Source organism: Tiliqua scincoides, chromosome 4 (assembly GCF_035046505.1).
Source record: "Tiliqua scincoides isolate rTilSci1 chromosome 4, rTilSci1.hap2, whole genome shotgun sequence".
Lineage (NCBI taxonomy): Eukaryota > Metazoa > Chordata > Lepidosauria > Squamata > Scincidae > Tiliqua > Tiliqua scincoides.
In genome coordinates this window covers 119,058,788-119,076,886 of record NC_089824.1, presented here as the reverse complement: position 1 = coordinate 119,076,886, position 18,099 = coordinate 119,058,788, and the positions used below count along the sequence as shown (strand labels likewise).

The window sequence follows — 18,099 nt, the reverse complement described above, 5'->3', positions numbered from 1 at the left end:
CTTCCACCTCTCCCGACCAGCACTGACCATTCTGTTGGGCACCAGAAGAATTTGTCCTTGCAGTGGGAAAATGTGTAGCAAGTGGGACAAGAGTTGTCCTCAGATTAAATATGCGACGCCTCCATACACTGGACCAATCTGGCAATGCATCTGCTAATCACATGGTGGGGAGGAGAGAGCATGTGTATGCATGTCTTCCTCACCCACATGATATACTGTTTTCTCATCCCCTAAGGGGGGGGGGATGAGAGGAGAACATCAAAAAGATCCCTCCATATGCACTTGAAATACTACTCTAAAGTAGTGTTGAAATTGCACTACACCAGTATAGGGGAGAAATGCAGACACACATACACACTTCCTCCCCCACATATTATTCGAACTAGTCCACTTAGGGCCCAATCCTATGGGTCATTAGCGCCAGTGCTGAGATCCAGCACCAGTGCTAGGTGTCGTAAACGTGCCATAGAGCACATTTATGGTGCCATGGGAGGAGGGAATGCTGGCACTGGGCCAGTGGCACCTCCTCCACTGGATCCTATCCTTCATGTCAGGCTGAAAAGCCTGAGGTTCCAAGTTTGCACCAGCAATGAGCCAGCACAGATGTGAGATGACCCACTGTGGGGCCTACATCTTTCCTTGAGGGAATAGGATGAGACTCTCCTTCTCCCAGGAGACCTCCAGTGACTTCCCCATACCTGAGGGATACAGCGTTTGCCATTTTGGCACTACTGTTCCTCCTGGTACCAGGAAGTTTAGGATTGCCTGTCAGCCAAAATATTCATCTTGCCAGTAACTGGCAACAGTTCTCCAGGGTTTCAGATGGGCGTCTTTGCCCAGCCCTACCTGGCAATGCCAGAGATTGACCTGGGAACCTTCTGTATACAAATCAGCGGTGCCACAGCACACCCTTAAGTTTCATTTGAGGGGAAATAATCTGGGGGGGGAAGGGGGGGTTTCCACCATGGAGAAATGTCTTATAAATTCCTCTGACTTTGGATAAGAGTACCCAAATTGCTCAAAATGGGTTTGTTGCATGCCTTCTTCTCCCTAATATATTTGCATTGACTTAATAAAACTGATTTTTAAATAGTATTTATTTTGAATTGGCATTAATGCAAAATTAATTATAGCGGCAGGAGACAGGACAACAGGAGGGATTAATTCAAAGAAAGCTGGAACAATAATTTAAATAGAAGGGCTGTGTAGATGCTTTTAATTTATTTATCGCCTGATGCTTTAAGCAGTTGATCAATACACTAATCAGTTGCATCTAAACAGATTTGCATAAGGGTTTAGATGGAAGCAAGAGATGCTTGAGGAACAAGTCTGGGTAAGAAATTTTACCAGCGCTAATCTGACTGCACTGGCTTCAGATTTATTTCCAGGCACAATTCATTGCACTGCTTTTGCCATTTAAAGCCCTTGTCAACCAGTATACACTTGAGAGCTTCTGCTCCTTACCTTTCAGAGAGGAGAGGGAGCTCAGTGATTAGTGCATATATTTTGCACATAGAAAGTTCCAGGTCCAATTGCTGGCATCTCCAGGTAGGGCAGAGACATATTCCTACCTGAAGAGCAGCCACTGTCAACAATCCAGAGCTAGATAAACCAACAGTTGGGCAGCCCAATCCTAAGCCTGGCAGCACCCAGGACTCCAGCGGCACTGAAATGGCTGGCACTGGATCCTATGCGTGCTGGGCTAGTGCCAGGAGTTTCCTTGGGGTAAGGGAGTGTTTGCTACCTAACCCCAGATAATGCAACTGTGGTACCAATGGGTCTTCTCAGATATGCACCCACTTTTGGGCAGGCGCAGACCTGAGGAGACCTGTGTCTGTCTGCCCGGAGCAGGAGGGCGTTTAGGATACAGTGTCAGGGCCTGCCACCATCTCTGCTCCCCTCCCAGGCCCAATCCTCCCCTCCCTCCACACCGTTCCACCCACTCCTGCTTCCCCCCCCCCTGAGAGTACCACCAGCTGGTACTGGAGGAGCACCAGCCATCTATGTGGTGCTGAGGCCCAGCACCAATTGGCACTGGCTAAGCGCTGGCAGCCCCTCCTGTGAGGGTACTGCAAATGTGCCTCATGGCATCCAGAGCCAGTGCTGGAGCTGAGTGCCTGCACTAAGAGAGGTTAGGATTGGGTCCTAAGGGCCCAATTCTGAACTTGGCCAGTGCTGGCACTGAAGCCTAGCACCAGCACTAGTGTCGTAAACGTGCCATAAACCATGTGAGTGAGTGATTACTCACCCTCACCAGTCATGTATCGGGCCCAGCAACAGCAGGAAAAAGACATGCTGCCACTGGGGGTAAGTTCAACTGCTGAGCAGCAGTGCAGCCTCTTGGGGTGGGCAGAACGAGGGTGGGGGAGGGATGGGAGGGGGAGGAACCAGGGCGGAAGGGAGCTGGACCAGTGGAGCTCTGTTCCACTGGATTCTGAACTCCAGGTTGGGACTTCCAGCACAGACTTAAGAAGCACCATTGCACAGGCTTTCCCCAGGAGAAGGGAACAAAAATCCACCTGCTGCTGCCTGGTGCCAACTGGATACAGTGGTAGCTGCTTTGGCACCAGTGCTCCAGCAGGCACTGGGAAGCTCAGGAGTGGGCTGTAAGTCAGTAAGGCATGTGCTCAGGGCCAGCCCATCCATGAGGTCAATTGAAGCAATTGCCTCAGGCAATCAGATTGGTCAGGGATGCCCATCTCTGACCACCTACTTCACTGCTTCTCTTTCTCCTACTCCCAGGGTTGGAAAACAAAGAGGGGGGACAAAGAGGAAGAGGAAATGTAGAGGGGAGGGGAGTGCTAAGACAAACCACTGAAGAGTTGTAGGAACAGAGGATGGTAATCATTAGCTAAGAGGGGCAGCATTTGGCAACATGCCTCAGGCTTCAAGTGATCTTGAGTTGGCCCTGCATGTATGCCATACCTGCATATCTGCAAATGCAGCTTTGTGTTCTATGCTGTCATTTGTGGCAGACAATGTGAAAGGGCAACTGAGAGCTTAGGGTTTTCCATTTGTAGCATCTCCCCTTGGAACTCTTCATGAAGGGAACTATAGTTGATTTATGTATCTGTGTGTGGCAGCAGCTAAATTTTGGCAGCAGCTAAATACAGAATTGTTTTCAAAGGCTTTTATTGGTCAATACTGTCTTGCTTTAATTGTCATTTGGGTTATTGTCAACCTTTCGTTATAATTTCTAATATCTCTGGATTTTCTCTGCAATTCTTAATATGATAGATTAATAAAATGTGCATGTTGCTTTTCATACAAATTTGAAAAGAAAATGGTCACTCAAACACAACCAGAGATCACTGTAAATCAACCTTTTTGAGATTATTCTTCAAATTACAAATATTAACTATATAGTAGATTCTTAGCACTGCTATTGATTGGGCAAACTCTCTGGATTGTTGGAATCCATAACGTACTTTAAAATTGATTTGCTGCTGATTCCCCAAAGTCATGCAGGAAAGGACGTGAAGTATTGTAGTCTTCAGTGCTATAAAATTTCCCATTTACATGCATGCTGTCCATACACCAAAGCCATTAAATATCATAAACGTAGAGTTAATGTCTCATTTCTAAAAGTTATGTAACTTAGTAATTACATTAAATGACTTTCAAAGACTGAATTGACAAAACAGCCAGGAATAACTTTAAATAACCTTATGCTTCATGGGCATTTGAATGACTCATCTGCTAGCACAGAAAGGGGAAGGGAGATAGAATGTTTTAAAAGGAATTCATCTGCACACTTTTGTAAAGAAAACCTTTGAGAAAACTGCAATGTATTCCTTCATTCACTCACATTTCTAGCCCAATGATGTAGTTAGGCCAGGTAATAAAAAGTTCATTGTGTGTTAATGTCCACATTTAAAATGTATCAAAATTAAATTCTAAATTTCAATTTAAAATTTACTTCTGGAATTTGCATTTGATGGTCTCTCAAAGAATTCAGAACACTTTTTGCAGGGACACTGGCATGTGTGGGAGGTGATTTAATTAACATAAGGCCCAATGGAGCCCTGGTCTCTCTTTCTCATTCTCTTTTCACGATTTGCACTCATTGGTTGGCAACCTTCAGTCTTGAAAGACTATTGGTATAAGCCTACAGCACCCAGTATTCCCAGGCAGTCTCCCATCCAAGTACTAACCAGGCCTGACCCTGCTTAGCTTCCAAGATTAGACAAGATCAGGCATTACTTTTAACAGGAAGGCTGTGCATGGCTTCTCCTATATATGCCTAATACTGACACTTTCCTCCCCACAGTCACAGCTGATGTCATTCATGCTTTGGGTATGCTTGCTCATTTAATGCAGACACAAAGGAAATGAATACAAAACTGAAATTATTATTTTTTTGTACTGCATTTTAAAATCCCTGCATGTCTAACCAGATCCTCTCAATAAGCAGAATGACTTCCTACCTACTAACCTGGAAACATTACAGGTCTTGATAATAAAAGCCATATTTTCAAAGCAAGAGGGCAATGGGCCATTTTTAGGTAGCATTTATTTATGTATTTGTATCACGATCCAGACAATTTAGAATGGCTAACACAAGTTTAACAGGCTATATGGGTCTATGTTCTTTAAAAGATTCACAGTAAAACAAAAACAAAAAAAATATCAAAGGATCTCAAAGGAAAAGTGGAGGCAGGCCCAGCTGCCCCCAGAGAAGGTGCGTGACAGAGCCTTTGTCTGCAGCCCTCTCACATAAGTCTGCTGATGTTACATGGCCACTGGGGTGGAAGATAAATCAGGCCAGCTGGTCTCACATCTATGGGCCAAAAGAAGTGGCTTCACTCACCTCCCTTTTCTAGCTTGACATCGTTATGGGCTAAACAGAGAGGGAAACAAACTCCACTATCTGAGGGAAACATATTTTAGCAGGCAAGAAAAGTGAAAAGTGTCTCGGTGCGTGCAGCTCATTGCTATATGTCCCAAAGTAGCTATAGCTTTAAGGCTTCCATGAGATAATTCGTGGTGCATTATAGGTTTGAGAGTTTCAAGCAAAGTGAAGAAACCCTTGCCTAGCACTAATGGTTTATCTTCAGTGGCTGAGTGCATTTTTATTTGTGACATAGCAAACACTGTGCTGAACAAGATAGTAAGAAATAATCTTATTTCTGTCAAGGACAAATGGGAAACACAACTGCCTTTGCATTTGATATGTTTATTTATTGCATTATCCCACTGCTTCCTCAGAGCAGTGTGCATGGATGCCCCTTTTTTATCTTCACAGCAACACTGTGAGGTAGGATAGGCTGAGAGATAATGACTAGCCCAAGAGATTGCCCAAAATGCTTCAAGGATAAACAAGGAGTTAATTCCAGTTTTCCCTGGTCAAAGACCCAAACAATGTTGGGCCCAATCCTATCCAATTTTCCAGCACTGGTGCAGCCGCAGTGCAGCCCCAAGGTAAGGGAACAGATGTTCCTTTACCTTGAGGAGGCCTCTGCGACTGCACCCTCATCACAGGATGCAGTGCATGCCCCATTGGGACAGCTGCACCAGCACTGGAAAATTGGATAGGATTGGGCCCATCTGCTCCACCACATTGGCTCTCTTTATCATATGAATCATCCTGGTTGATGATCTACATTGGAAACTAAACAGGGGAGTTATGTCCAGGGCTGTACCAAGACCTCCTGGAAGTGATATGCCAGGTGCTGCCTCCTCTTACCTGATGTGATGTGTCAGACTCTGATCCTACCATTCCCTGGATGGGAATGGAGGATGGAGTAGAAGAGTATGGACACAAGCCTAACCAACTTTCCAGCACTGACCTAGCCACAATGCAGCCCCAAGGTAAGGTAACAAACATGCCCTTACCTTGAGGAGGCTCCCTTGACAGCCTCCTCACTGCAAGATGCAATGCACACCATATTAGCACAGCTATGTCAGTGCTGGAAAATTGGTCAGGATTGCATTCTATGTATGGCAGAGAGAATCCCAGACAAAAAGGGGGTTTTAATGGTCTGTAGGAGAACCAATCAAGGAATGGAAGTTCTGCCTGTTGATGGAGTAGCACTTCATCTAAAAGAGCACGTGCACAGCTTGGAGGTGCTTGGAGGATACAGTGGAAATGGAAAAGGTACAGAGGAGAGTGACTAAATGATTACTGGGCTGGGGCACCTCCCTTACAAGGAAATGCTATAGAATTTGGGGTTCTTCAGGCTAGAAAAAAGGCACCTGAGGGGGGGGGGATATGATTGAGACATACAGTATTAAGCAGTGGGTGGATAGAGTGAAAAGGAGAGATCTTCTTTTCCCTCTCATACAACACCAGAAGCAGGGGACATCCACTTAAATTGAGTGTTGGGAGGACAGACACAAGAAAATTCATCTTTACCCAGTGTGTAATTAATCTGGGGAACTCTTTGATATGATGAGCCATCCATTTTGACCTGGATGCCTTTAAAAGAGGATTGTACAAATTTCTGAAGGAAAAGTCCATCACAGGTTACAAGCCATGGTGGGTATGTGCAACCTCCTGATTTGAGAAGTAGGCGACTTCAGAATGCCACGTTCTGTGTGCAAGGAAGAGCACTAGGATGTAGGTCTCTTGTTGTCTTGTGTACTCCCTGAGGCATCTGGTGGGTCACTGCGAGATACAGGAAGCTGGACTAGATGGACCTTTGGCCTGATCCAGCAGGGCTTATGCTTTTGTCCCTGTACCTAGAGGGGCAGGGGGCAGCTGCAATCAGGAATGCCTCTGCACCAGTTTAGCAAGTGTACCAGTTGCAGCCTTTCCTCGAGTAAGCAGATCTGGGTCACAGTCACTCATGCTTTGGCCACATCTCAATTGAATGATGGCATTGTGCTGTCTGTGGGTCTGCCTTCAAACAACATGTGGAAAATGCAGCTGGTTCAGAATTCTGCAGTCTGTTTGCTGATGTTGGGGGAGCATATCATGCCCATCCTGTAGGAATGACACTGGCTTCCCAGTGTCATATCCAGGTCTAATGCTGAGCATTACCTATCAAGCCCTATATGGTTTCAGCCCTTGGTACAGTAAAGACCAACTTCTGTCATATGATCTACCCCTTTGATAAGACCTTTAGGGGAGGCTTTGCTCCACATGCTGTTTATTGTCTGAGGCTTGATTGGCATTTATGAGAGACTTCTGGGCAGTAGCCCCCCAGATGTGGAAATTCACACAGTCTCCTCTGTCTTTGCTTTTCAAAAGACACTCTTTATATACCTGCTCTGCCATGCTCATTGTTCTTATGCTTCTATACACTTGTTAGCCACCTTGGGACTATCCACTGAAAAGCAAGATAAAAGTAAATCATTATAGATGGCACTCATTTGGATTTGGATTCACCACTTTTAGGTTCCAACTGGAGCGACCAAGCATCAAATTACTGATTAACGTGAAAGCTATTAAAATGAAAAGATCCAATAACAGACTTTTAAACATGGAATTAAATTAAATTAAATTATTGTAACCATGACCCAAGAAATTGTATAGTAATCTCAGGCCCAGTGCTAAGGTAGTGGTGCTCAAGCCCCTTTCAGATAAGTGGGTTGAAGCTGATTGTGTCTGACTTGTCTCACTGATTTCAGCGGGACTTTAAGAGTGCCTAACCTTCACTGAACACTAGTGTGGCATGATTTTTAACAACACAAAATTGAAAGGTGATGCTGATTACCGTAATTTTGCTTTTGAGCAGAATACTCAAATTATACTGTTCTCCAGCCATCTGATTTAGCATTTTATTGAGGAGGGGTGGAATGTAGGGTAGTGGACAGTCATCACACAGCCAGATCTGTCACATATGCCTATGTCAAATTAAGCTGCCCCTTTGTTTATAAGTGCCTTCAAAATGTGCAGTTCTTCATATCCACGTTTCTCTCCTCATTTCTACTTGGGACAAAGTTTGGGTATCAGCTAGTCTGGTTAATTCACATCTTTATATTCATCTTCCAATCTCCCAACTAGCATGCATGCTAAGCCACAGCAATGGTGGGCTGGTTTAAACATTACAGGAAGCAATATGGAGGCCATTGAGATGTGGTTGCATCCACAATGATCTTAGCAGTGTTTGAAGGATGCTGATCACATAGGGTGAGGCAATGCCATGGTTATTCCCCTGTGTATATTGGAGGTGGGTAGGCAGCCCTGGCAGGAAGGCCTGTGCAGAGGCGCTGCAACAGGGGGGCGGTGCACTAAGTTTTGCAGAGAGCCTCCCTGCAGTGTGCAAGCGGCTCCTCCTCTCCCCTTTGGAGCCATGTAGGCGAGGTGGGGGAAATGGAGGCGAATGGCCTGCACCATTCTGGGCCTGCACCATTCTGGGCCTGCGCTATCCTGCTGGCATCAAATTCACACCAACAGCTGCCAGCACTAGTAGGTTCAGTGCTGAGTGGCACAAGGGGAGGGCGGAATGGTGGAAGGGAGGGGGTGTTTCAGGGTGGAGGATGGTGGGGAAGGGGATGGTTCAGGCCCAGGAGGGGCCACTGAACAGGCTGGGGCTTGACATAGGGACTCCAGAAGATCGAACACGAAGTCTCTCAAGCCTGAGCCAGCATGGACTTGAGAAGTCCCACTGCGGGACTTGGGACTTCCCCCTGTGGAGACCTTTGACAGCTTCGGTAGTGCTGCTGGATGCAGTGGTAGTCGTTATGGTACTACAGAACCACTGACTTTAGAATTGGGCTACCCATCTATTTGATCTTTAGAGGTCAGGATGAAGCCTTAACAGGAGAGTGCATGTGAATTATGTCATACTGCACAAAGGGGGGATTTTCCCTATCGTGATTTTCACAGCATCTTTGCTTTAAGCCATTTCTGCCCAAAGTTGCATATATGCAACAGAGATCAAATGTATACACCTGTGAGCTGGGCAGAAATGGGTTAAAGGAAGGGTTCTGTGCATTCCTCCATCAAATACGATGGCAGATACATAAGCGCTTTGCTATTAGTAATGGATATGTATTGCAGCAGCACCTTTTTAAAATCCTCAATCAGAAAACTCTGAACAAGTTCATTTAGCTTCAGGGGAAATGACTTTCTGGAGAAGGGCAAGAGAAGAATGTGCCTTTTGCAGAAAAGAAAAGCAATTACATTATTTTTAATGTAGCTTAATTTTAGTTTTATGACACCCCAAAGATTGACACTTCTGCATGTTGTGCAAAATCCAGCACTGCTTCAACACACGAAGATAATACGTGTAATCTACTATGCCAGTGGTTCCCAAACTGGTGGGTTGTGACTCACCAGACAGAGAAGCACTTGTCCCTTCCCCTTTAAGGGGTGGGAAGACGGGAAGGTAGCAACCCTATCCCCAAGATTGCACTACTGCTGGGGATGGGAGGGGAGTTTTCACTTACCTGCAGCCACCGCTTCAGTCCTGAGGTGTCTGGGGAGCCCTCTGCAGGGCTCCGCAAGCCTCTGTAAGTCTGAAAAAAGAAAAAAAATGGGTATTTCTAGTTTTCACAATGAAACTGGAAGGGCCTGTTTTTTCCCCTCTTTTTAGATTTACAGAGGCTTGAGGAGCCCTGCAGAGGTCTTCCTAGACCCCCTGGACCCCCCAGGACTTCAGAACTGGCTGCGGGTCAATGAAAAACCTCCCTCCCATCCCCGGTAGCAGGGCAATCCTGGGGATCGTGTTGCTACCTTCCTCCTCTCCCCTGCAACAACATACAGTTCTCCTAACTCCCTTGCAGGAGTTTGGGAAGCACTGTACTATGCCATTGGCAGAGAGAGAGAAGAGAAGGTGAGAGAAGAGATGCTCAAAGACTTCAGAGCTACGTTCACAAACGCCTGCAGGTTTGTGTGAATGCAATGGGATATTGCTGAAAAACACATCTGGCCCCCTGACACATCTGCCCAATAACAATGCATCAGGAGTTTACATACAAATTAGAAAGCAAGGGGAAACCACGAAGCTTCTCTTAATTTGAAAGTATTAGCGTGAATCTCCAAGAAGTTCCCATGCATAACTCATATTGACATGAATGGGGCAGGAGAACAGCAGTCCTCATGAGGCCAGATTGGATATATCTTCCCCAGTCTGGCCCATCACAAGGGAGAGAGCAAGTGCATGTAACACCTTCTACACCATCTCTGATGTACACACAGATACAGAAAAAGTGAAGGGCCATAAAAGAATACATGCTTTGCATGCAAATTGTCCCTCTTTTGATCCCTGGCATCTCCAGGTGGGGCTGAGAAAGTCCCTCCTACCTGATACCCTGGAGAACCTCTGCCAGTCAACAATACTATACTAGATGATCTGATTCAGCATAAAGCAGTTTCATGTATTCGGCATCTGTCCCATAATCACATGGCCCATGGTTTACTACTTGTGGTAAATGAACCAAATAAATCACAGGTAATTACAAGTGGATTCCTGAGGAGGGGACAGCCATGGAAAAAGCAAGTGACAATGTTTATCAATGATCCAAATTATCATGTGAATTATCAACTCACCATGAGGTGAGTGTCATTTTAATTAGGTCAGAAGCCCTTCCCATTACTAGCTACCTAATCTTTTCAACTGGAGATGCCAGGGATTGAATCATATGCCTTCTACCCACAAAGCATGTTTCCCAATTATTATTTTTAATCATATTTATGTCCTGCCATTCCTCAGTTAAAGCCCCCCCCCCAGTTAAAGTCACCATGGTTCCAATCTGAATTGGGTACACACATTTGTTCTTATGTGAAATGGGCCCCCACATGTCCTAAGCCAGTATACTGGGGTCAATGTCATGATTAAAGTCATGTCTAGTTTGGCTTCAGATATGAGAGAGAGAGAGAGAGAGAGAGAGAGAGAGAGAGAGTAGGCACCTGCTTTTCTTTCATGCTGCTCTGTACTGCCATCACAAAAGTTCAATTAAATCTCGGTTTCAGCAGATCCAAGTGATCATCTTTTATGTTCCTCATTATACAGTGTCGAAGACCATTTCAGACTCATGCTTTGGAATACATAAAGGAAAATTATGTTCTACATATAAATGCAGCATTTTTAATCCACCTGAAGGACTAAAAGGACCTCATGTACTAATGCTTTATTGGAATGATATATCATATTCGGACTGCTCTGTGGCAGTTTTGCTATTGATCCAATCATATTTAATAATGCATCATGGCCTCAAAAGTTATTATGGGTTGTGAGCAAATGGAAGCGAGAAGGCAAAAACATAATGCACTTTAGACAGGTGTATTACACCAAAGCACTGAGCCGTATTTCCAACGGAGTTCTGTAAATGCACAGCATGCAGTCTCAGTAAAGAGGAGATGCTAAATTAGGTTAATTACATGCTGTTTTTTGCTTTGGCATTCTCCTGGCTGTAATGACACCACTCCCCTCTCGCAGTATCTTGCAGTTAGTTTATCACTAGACGTTCAGCAGAGGGTTATTATTATTAACTAGCAACATGCCTGCCATGATGATTGGTGAGGTGTGTGTGTATGTGTCTGTAGGTAGGGCTTGTCTGCTGAAAGAACCTTTCAAGGTGAGATGCATGTGGCATGAAGTCATGCATTTGCAGATGCAGACACCTGCCCCTGTAAGATTCATGTCAGTGGAGTCTAGGCCAGCCATTCTCAACCTTTTTTTGGCTACAGCCCCTTACTCTTCTCAGGTTCCAGAGCCGCCCTGACAAACAACACAAGATAAACATGGAATCCCCTTGTCACAGTTTTCAGTCTGTGGGCCCCTTCAAATGTGCCAGGGTTCTCCAGGGGGGCTTATGGTTCCCATTGAGAATGGCTGGACTAGGCCACCCACTTTTGAGGTAGAAGCCAGGTTTTGCTGATATCACAATCGCAGAAATAAGTAGAGTGCTTACTTTTCCCGACAGGAATTCACGGCAACTTTTATATGAGAAAAAAAGAATGTGCACTTGAAGACACCACTGGGATGACAGGGGTTGCTAAACCTGCTCCCAGTCACCACAGCCACTGAGAATGAAATTTGGGTAAAGTAGCCCCCCATTCCATAAACCCAGTTTCTGTGGTTTTAGTTATCAGCTGATCGAAAATATTTTAAAAACGACAATGCTCCTGGCCATCCCAAGGCTCTCTACTCATCATTTGTCCCCATGAGGCAAATGGCTTGGAAGCATTTTTGTCTCTGGCTGATGATTACATAACTTATTTCCAAGGCAATCCAACATGAGGCCAGGGTGGGCCTCATCGGTAGGTTCAAGCACTGCATGGCAATAAACCTGAGCTGCACCAAATAGATTTGCAACAGGGAGTTGCTCCCAAACCAGATACTTGTATGATATAAACACATTCAAACACCTATTTGTCACATTCCCAAACCTCAGGAGCACCCATAAAAAGTAATGCGTGACCAATTACTTGGCTCAACAATTAGGATTTGTACTTTTTTCAAGGAAAGTGCAAAGACTAATCTCCGAGTCAGTTGCCAGCATTTCTTATATACTTTTTTTTTTTAAGCAATAGTTTGGCTGACTGGGTTTACAGAATTTCTCATGTCTACATTTTTCACATACCTCATTACATTTCTCTAGAAATGATTTCATTCACAGAGGATAAACTCAGACATGATTCTCTCTTCTTCTGTTAAGCACTGTTTATTACTTAAGTAACTGGCCTGATAATAAAACCTGGAATTAACTTTTATTTATAGTTTTTGTTTTCATCTCAGAAGTACTTCAGCATTTTTATTAACATTTTAGTTAATATATGTCTTATTTTCTTGCCAGGAAAACACACTGTAAATCAGATTTATGTTTTATGGAAGAATTCTTAACCTGTTGAAATACACTGAAGAAATGAAAACCAAATGGCCGTGTAAAACACGAATATGTTTTAAAACAGAGGAGATGTGCGTTTACTGGGGGAAACACAGAAACTTGTAAACTGGTATCAGAGGGAAGTCTGAAATCACCAGATTCTGCCTTATATGTGTGATTTCAATCACCTAAAGTGGAGGTGGAGCACACATCAGATCGCAATCCCAGTTTGCTCAAATAAATTAGCATTGCCCATTATGTGACAGAAAATCCTGGCTTGGACTGGAATGTGAAAGGAGCCAGGCTGCATCTCTGTTTAGCCCCAGAGTAGCCCTGTACCAGTCACTATCTTTCAACTGCCCTTGAACATCTCTGGGTTGATATGTACCCCGAAAGTCAAGCACTGCATTAAACAGTGCTATTGAGGACACTGTTGAGCTAATCGGCAGGAAATAGGTGCTGATTGATCCAGAATGCACTGCTCCCATTGGTTAGAATGGTTGTCAATCATGCTGGGACAAAGAGCACTGTAACAAATTAGAACTAAAGAAAGCAGCATTATGAAAGGTGTAACACACACGCACACACAAGTAGAACAGTGGTTCCCAAACTGGTAGGTTGCAACCCACCAACCTAGGAAGCACTGGCCTAGGCTCCTTTAAGTGGTGGACGGAAGGAAGTGACACGATCCTCAGCACTGCATCGCTGTGGGGAACAGAAGGGGGGTTTGCTACATTTTACCAGCAGTGCCGGCCTCTGGGAGGTGAGGGAAGCCCCACATATGCCTCCACAGGGTGCCTCAAGATTCCAAAACTAATTAAAATAAGGGATCAGAACCCACTTCCAGGTTCACAAACGAAAACTGGAAGTGATTTAAGATTACTTCTTTTTTTTTTTTTTACAGTTCATGAGGCTTGGGGAGTCCTGCGGAGGACTCCGCGGGCTCCCTTACCCTCTCAGGAGGCTGGCGCTGCTTGTAAAAGATAGGATAATCCCCCTTCTGTTCCCTGCAGTGTAGCAATCCTGAGGATCATGTTGCTGCCGTAATCCCACCCCCACACCAACTTAGGTGGGGAGTTTGGGAACCACTGCTGTAGAACATTTTGTACAATACAAAGCACTCTCCAGAATAATCTGCAAAAGTATTGTACAGGCAACCTATGTGAGATTAGTTCCTTGCGCTACCATGGCGGTGTTAGTAGAAGAGAAGCAGGGATAGTGTCAGAGGTTGGCCCGTTCAGGTACTGAACTGGCTGAGGGTCATTACTTATCAGAGGGCAGGCTAACCCACAGATTGTCAGGACCAGTGGTACAGCTCCATGTGCCACCAACAGGTAGGTAGGAGCACTGGTGTTCTGGGAGGGAGGGCAAAACACTAAATCTCTTCCGGCGCCTGGCTGCTGGTGTAAAATGGCTCCTCCTCCTTGTCTACAGAGCCAGTCGTGACTGCAGAAGCTTTTGCAGTCATGATTGGCTCTGAAAGCGAGGAGGAGGGACCGCTTTACACCAGAGGCCAGGCACCTGAAGAGACTTAGTGTTTTGCCCCCCCTTCCAGGAATACCAGTGGGTAGGAGGCATCACAGGAGCCTAGTACAAGGTTTACCCTGTGACACCCAGCAACCTGGCACCAGCATTGAAAAAGAAGATTCCGGACATGTTTCTTCACTCTCTCCCTAGACTGGGATCTGTGAACCATTGTCCAGCACAGAGCCTCTCCGCAAGATACATTGCTCATGGTTCCTCCAAAATGCCTTCCCTGACTTCATCTACAGTTAAACCACAATTTAGCCAGACATTTGGGGAATTTCCTCTTATTGCTATTTCATTCGCTGTGCTGCCAGAATTATGATTCTTCCTTTTTCCTTTCTCCTCATTTCCTGCAAGAGTTACTGTTACTTCCTCTTACCTGAATCCAGAAATTGAGCAGGGGCAGATTCAAGCATTATAAGAAAATGTTTGCCCCCTTGCCTTGCTGGAGTTAAGCTGGCTTTGTGCCAAAAAACCCTGGCTAAAAGATGCATGCTTGGCTGAAACTGGAGTGGTGTCTGAAGTGAGGCTGAAAATCCAGCCCCCCCCCCTTTTTTTGCGACTTATCTCTTCCACCTGCATTGCCCTGCCTTTCTCTGTCTCCACCTTCCTACATTTTCTCCTGTTCTCCCCTTCTTCAAAACTGGCCAAACAGAGGGGAATGGAGTGGAAGTCTCTGCTTCCCACAATCTGTGACCTTCCCCAGACCACCCCAATAAGCAGCTGCTTCAACCGCTCTTATGGGTGGATCGGCTCTGAGTAGATGTTGTTCTGCTTTTCCCTTTACAGTGCTGCAGTTGTCTAGGGGCTTCAGTGGTAACCCTGAGTTTTTCTTACTTCCTGTGAATTACACAAGGTCATGCTGATTACAGGGAATCTGGAGGTATACTTGGGGACAGTGGTGTATTGGGCTCATGTCAGCTCTTGCCCATCACAATTGGGGGGGGGGAAGAACTTACTGCATTTTTGCATCACAAAGGCAAACCGAACAGCAAGGCTCTGAGTGGCTCTCTCCATTTAATTACATAGCAAGTGAAGAATTTATTCAGCTGAACATCTATCATGAGTGAAACAGAAAGTATATAATCAGCGAGATGACTGGACTGATAAATGTATTTATCTTCTTAATGAGCTTTGTTGAAATGGTTAGAATGATTAATGAGAACGAGCATGCCATCAGTAACCTTGAAAACCCAAGAGTCAATATTTGGGGAAAATCCTTAGCACACCGATGCATGATGCTTAAAGCTGCAGATGCCTCACAGGGACACCTGCTAGTTGATGAGCAGACAAGTTCAACATGGTGTTATTTAAACAGGATTAAGTATTACGGGGGAAGTAATGGAGGTTTGTTTCAATGCTCCTTTTACTCAAGGTTCCTAATGTGTCCAATAGGATTTGACTATCTGATTGTTAAGTTAATCAACCTGGGTGAAACCCTGTGAACAGCCAAGCCCTTCAGTAATCTCCCTCTGTCTTCAGTGAATACAGATTTCTGTTTTATTCCCATTAATGTGTCTGCATTTGTAAGAATGTAATTACCTAGGGCAGTGGTTTTCAAGCTTCTTTCTTTCTGGAGACTCCGTTTTAATATCTATGTGTCTCCTGTGGATTATCTGCCATAAAATCCCTGTATGTTGCAGAGGATTCTGGGAAATGCACAAAGGCACTCCAGACAAGGCAATGACTGGGCCCATTGAGACTCATTGCGGTCCCACACTCTCCTTTGGCATGTGTTCCAGGGGAATGTCACTAGCACTGTCAAAGCTATTTCTTTTTCAGGAATGCCTGTCCTCCAATAATGATATTTTCACCGAATCTGAAAATCTGAATCTGAAAAACTGGGATCTGTATTCCCATTCACAACAACTGTTTTTCTTGAGCTGCTATTGTGGCATATAGTGTTAATTGGGTCTGCTTTGACAAGCAGAGTTTGCTTCTTTGCGCATTTAAATATAGATGCACACCTGATGCTGTACTTCAGGAGGGAAAATGTGAAGATTAATGGGATTATTGTGATGTAATTTGCATTTCTGTATAAATGCTAATTATTATAGTGGGCATGGTGAGTACGTGTAATGTTGGAAAACAACTATGTGTATTATTTTAATAACGTTTTAATTATATTAATAATCTCAGCTCCCTACTAGTCTGCCACAGGCAGAAGGATGACACATACTATAGAAATACTGTTGCTGAAAAAAATATAATATAAGAACATAAGAACAGCCATATATTAGATGCACATTTGGTCAGAGTATGTGAGCGAGAGAACATAAATTCCTTGCTTTGAATTCCTATTCTCCAAGATACGAAAGGGACGTTCAGAGATCATCAGGATGGTGCCTCCCTCTGGTTGAGTAGACCATTATGTTTTACCTGTTCAGGGGGAAGGAACTGCCTCACCTTTCCAGGCTGCTAATTCTGATGCTCTTGCAATGCGCTTTGTGGTACTTGGGCTGAAGAGAAGTAAAATGGTTCTTAGGATTGGACCCTAAGAGAAGTAATAGGTATTATTGCAAACTGAATTGTGGGGGAAGAGAAGCATCCCCGAGGCATCTGGTAGGACATTGTGAAATATAGGAAGCTGGTCTAGATTGGCCCTTGACCTGGTTCAGCAGGAGTCTTCTTATGTTCGTACGAAAGCTACATACAAAGTTTATGATGAAGAGGGTGCCTGGCTGAAACATGTGGAACTGCACTGCAGCTGCACAAAAGCCCTCCAGCTGTTAATGCAGGTGGAGGGAAACGTGTCCGATTCCCCGCCTGCATGACGTGGTGAGCAGCAATTGGTTGGGGGAGGGGGCAAGCTGGGGCATAGTTTAAAGGCTGGCGCCCATGCTTTCCCAGCCTCTTTGTTCCTCGGCAGCAGTGGAACCCACCCACCTGCCCATTAAACACAGTCAGAAGCCTAGCTGGTTGCCTTTTGGGGCTGGGTAGGAATTTCTTTTACTTTCCCCGATTGGCCATGGGGTGAAGCTTTTTTCGTCTACCCCTGACTGTCCCTTGGGGTTCTTGTGGGTCTTTCAGCCAGGTTGGCCGTGTCTGGCAGGGTAGTGCGGGAACGGGAGGAGAAATAGGGAACTGGTGTCTACCTTCAGGCAAGCAACAGGCCGGGTTAAGACCAGTGCTGAGCCCCGAGGCTACCCGGATCGGGGGCAGCCTGGCTTGACCCTGGAATTGAATTGGGATGCTCACCTTCATGGTTCCCTGGCTCAGGGTGGGCATAACAATTCAGCTGGCTGGACCCCGTTTCCAGGGGTTGGTGATGAAGAACCTGGGGGAGCCTTGGGCAAGCTCAGGTTCTGAGTCAATGTGGTTCGCCCAAAAGGAGGGCTCAGACAGGAACTGTCTGCTCCTAGTTAGGTGCCCGCACTAAAGGGGGGTGGAGTATAGTCAGGACCTGTTGCATTGCACCAATCGCTGCGCAGCCTTGTAATGGAATAAATCATGGCCCTGTTTCAACCAAGTCTTTTGTGTCATGCATGTTTGTGGGGGGATACCTGGGCAATCCATCCTTCTGTTCTTTAGCAAGCAAACACAATTTTAGCCCATCTTACCTCTTAATCTCACTCAGCTCAGCCATTCTACAAACAAGAGACACTGCAAGCATCTTCCAATGAGTCTAGTCCAGTTCAGTCCAAAACTCTGTGCAGTTCAAGCACTTTCAATTGTGGAAGGCGATTGGCATGATGCCGGGCCCAGGTCTGCAATTGCTTCCTCCCACACTACAATTCCAACATGCTCTGCAAAAAGTTGTGTGCAAAACAGCGTAAGAATCAGATTTTGTTTTGTTTGGATTCATTTTGAATCAGCACACTGCAATGACATTGGCCCATTTTTCCTGACTTCACT

General features: G+C 45.2%; 1 long non-coding RNA gene across 1 annotated transcript; it reads right to left on the bottom strand.

The window, feature by feature from the left end:
* Positions 1 to 9,336: 9,336 nt before the first annotated feature.
* LOC136648905 (uncharacterized) lies at positions 9,337 to 17,968 on the bottom strand. Its single transcript, XR_010794356.1, has 3 exons — positions 17,805 to 17,968; positions 10,799 to 10,926; positions 9,337 to 9,405 (listed from the first exon to the last, which is right to left on the bottom strand). It is a non-coding gene; the product is annotated as an uncharacterized lncRNA (long non-coding RNA).
* Between the last annotated feature and the right edge of the window lie 131 nt (positions 17,969 to 18,099).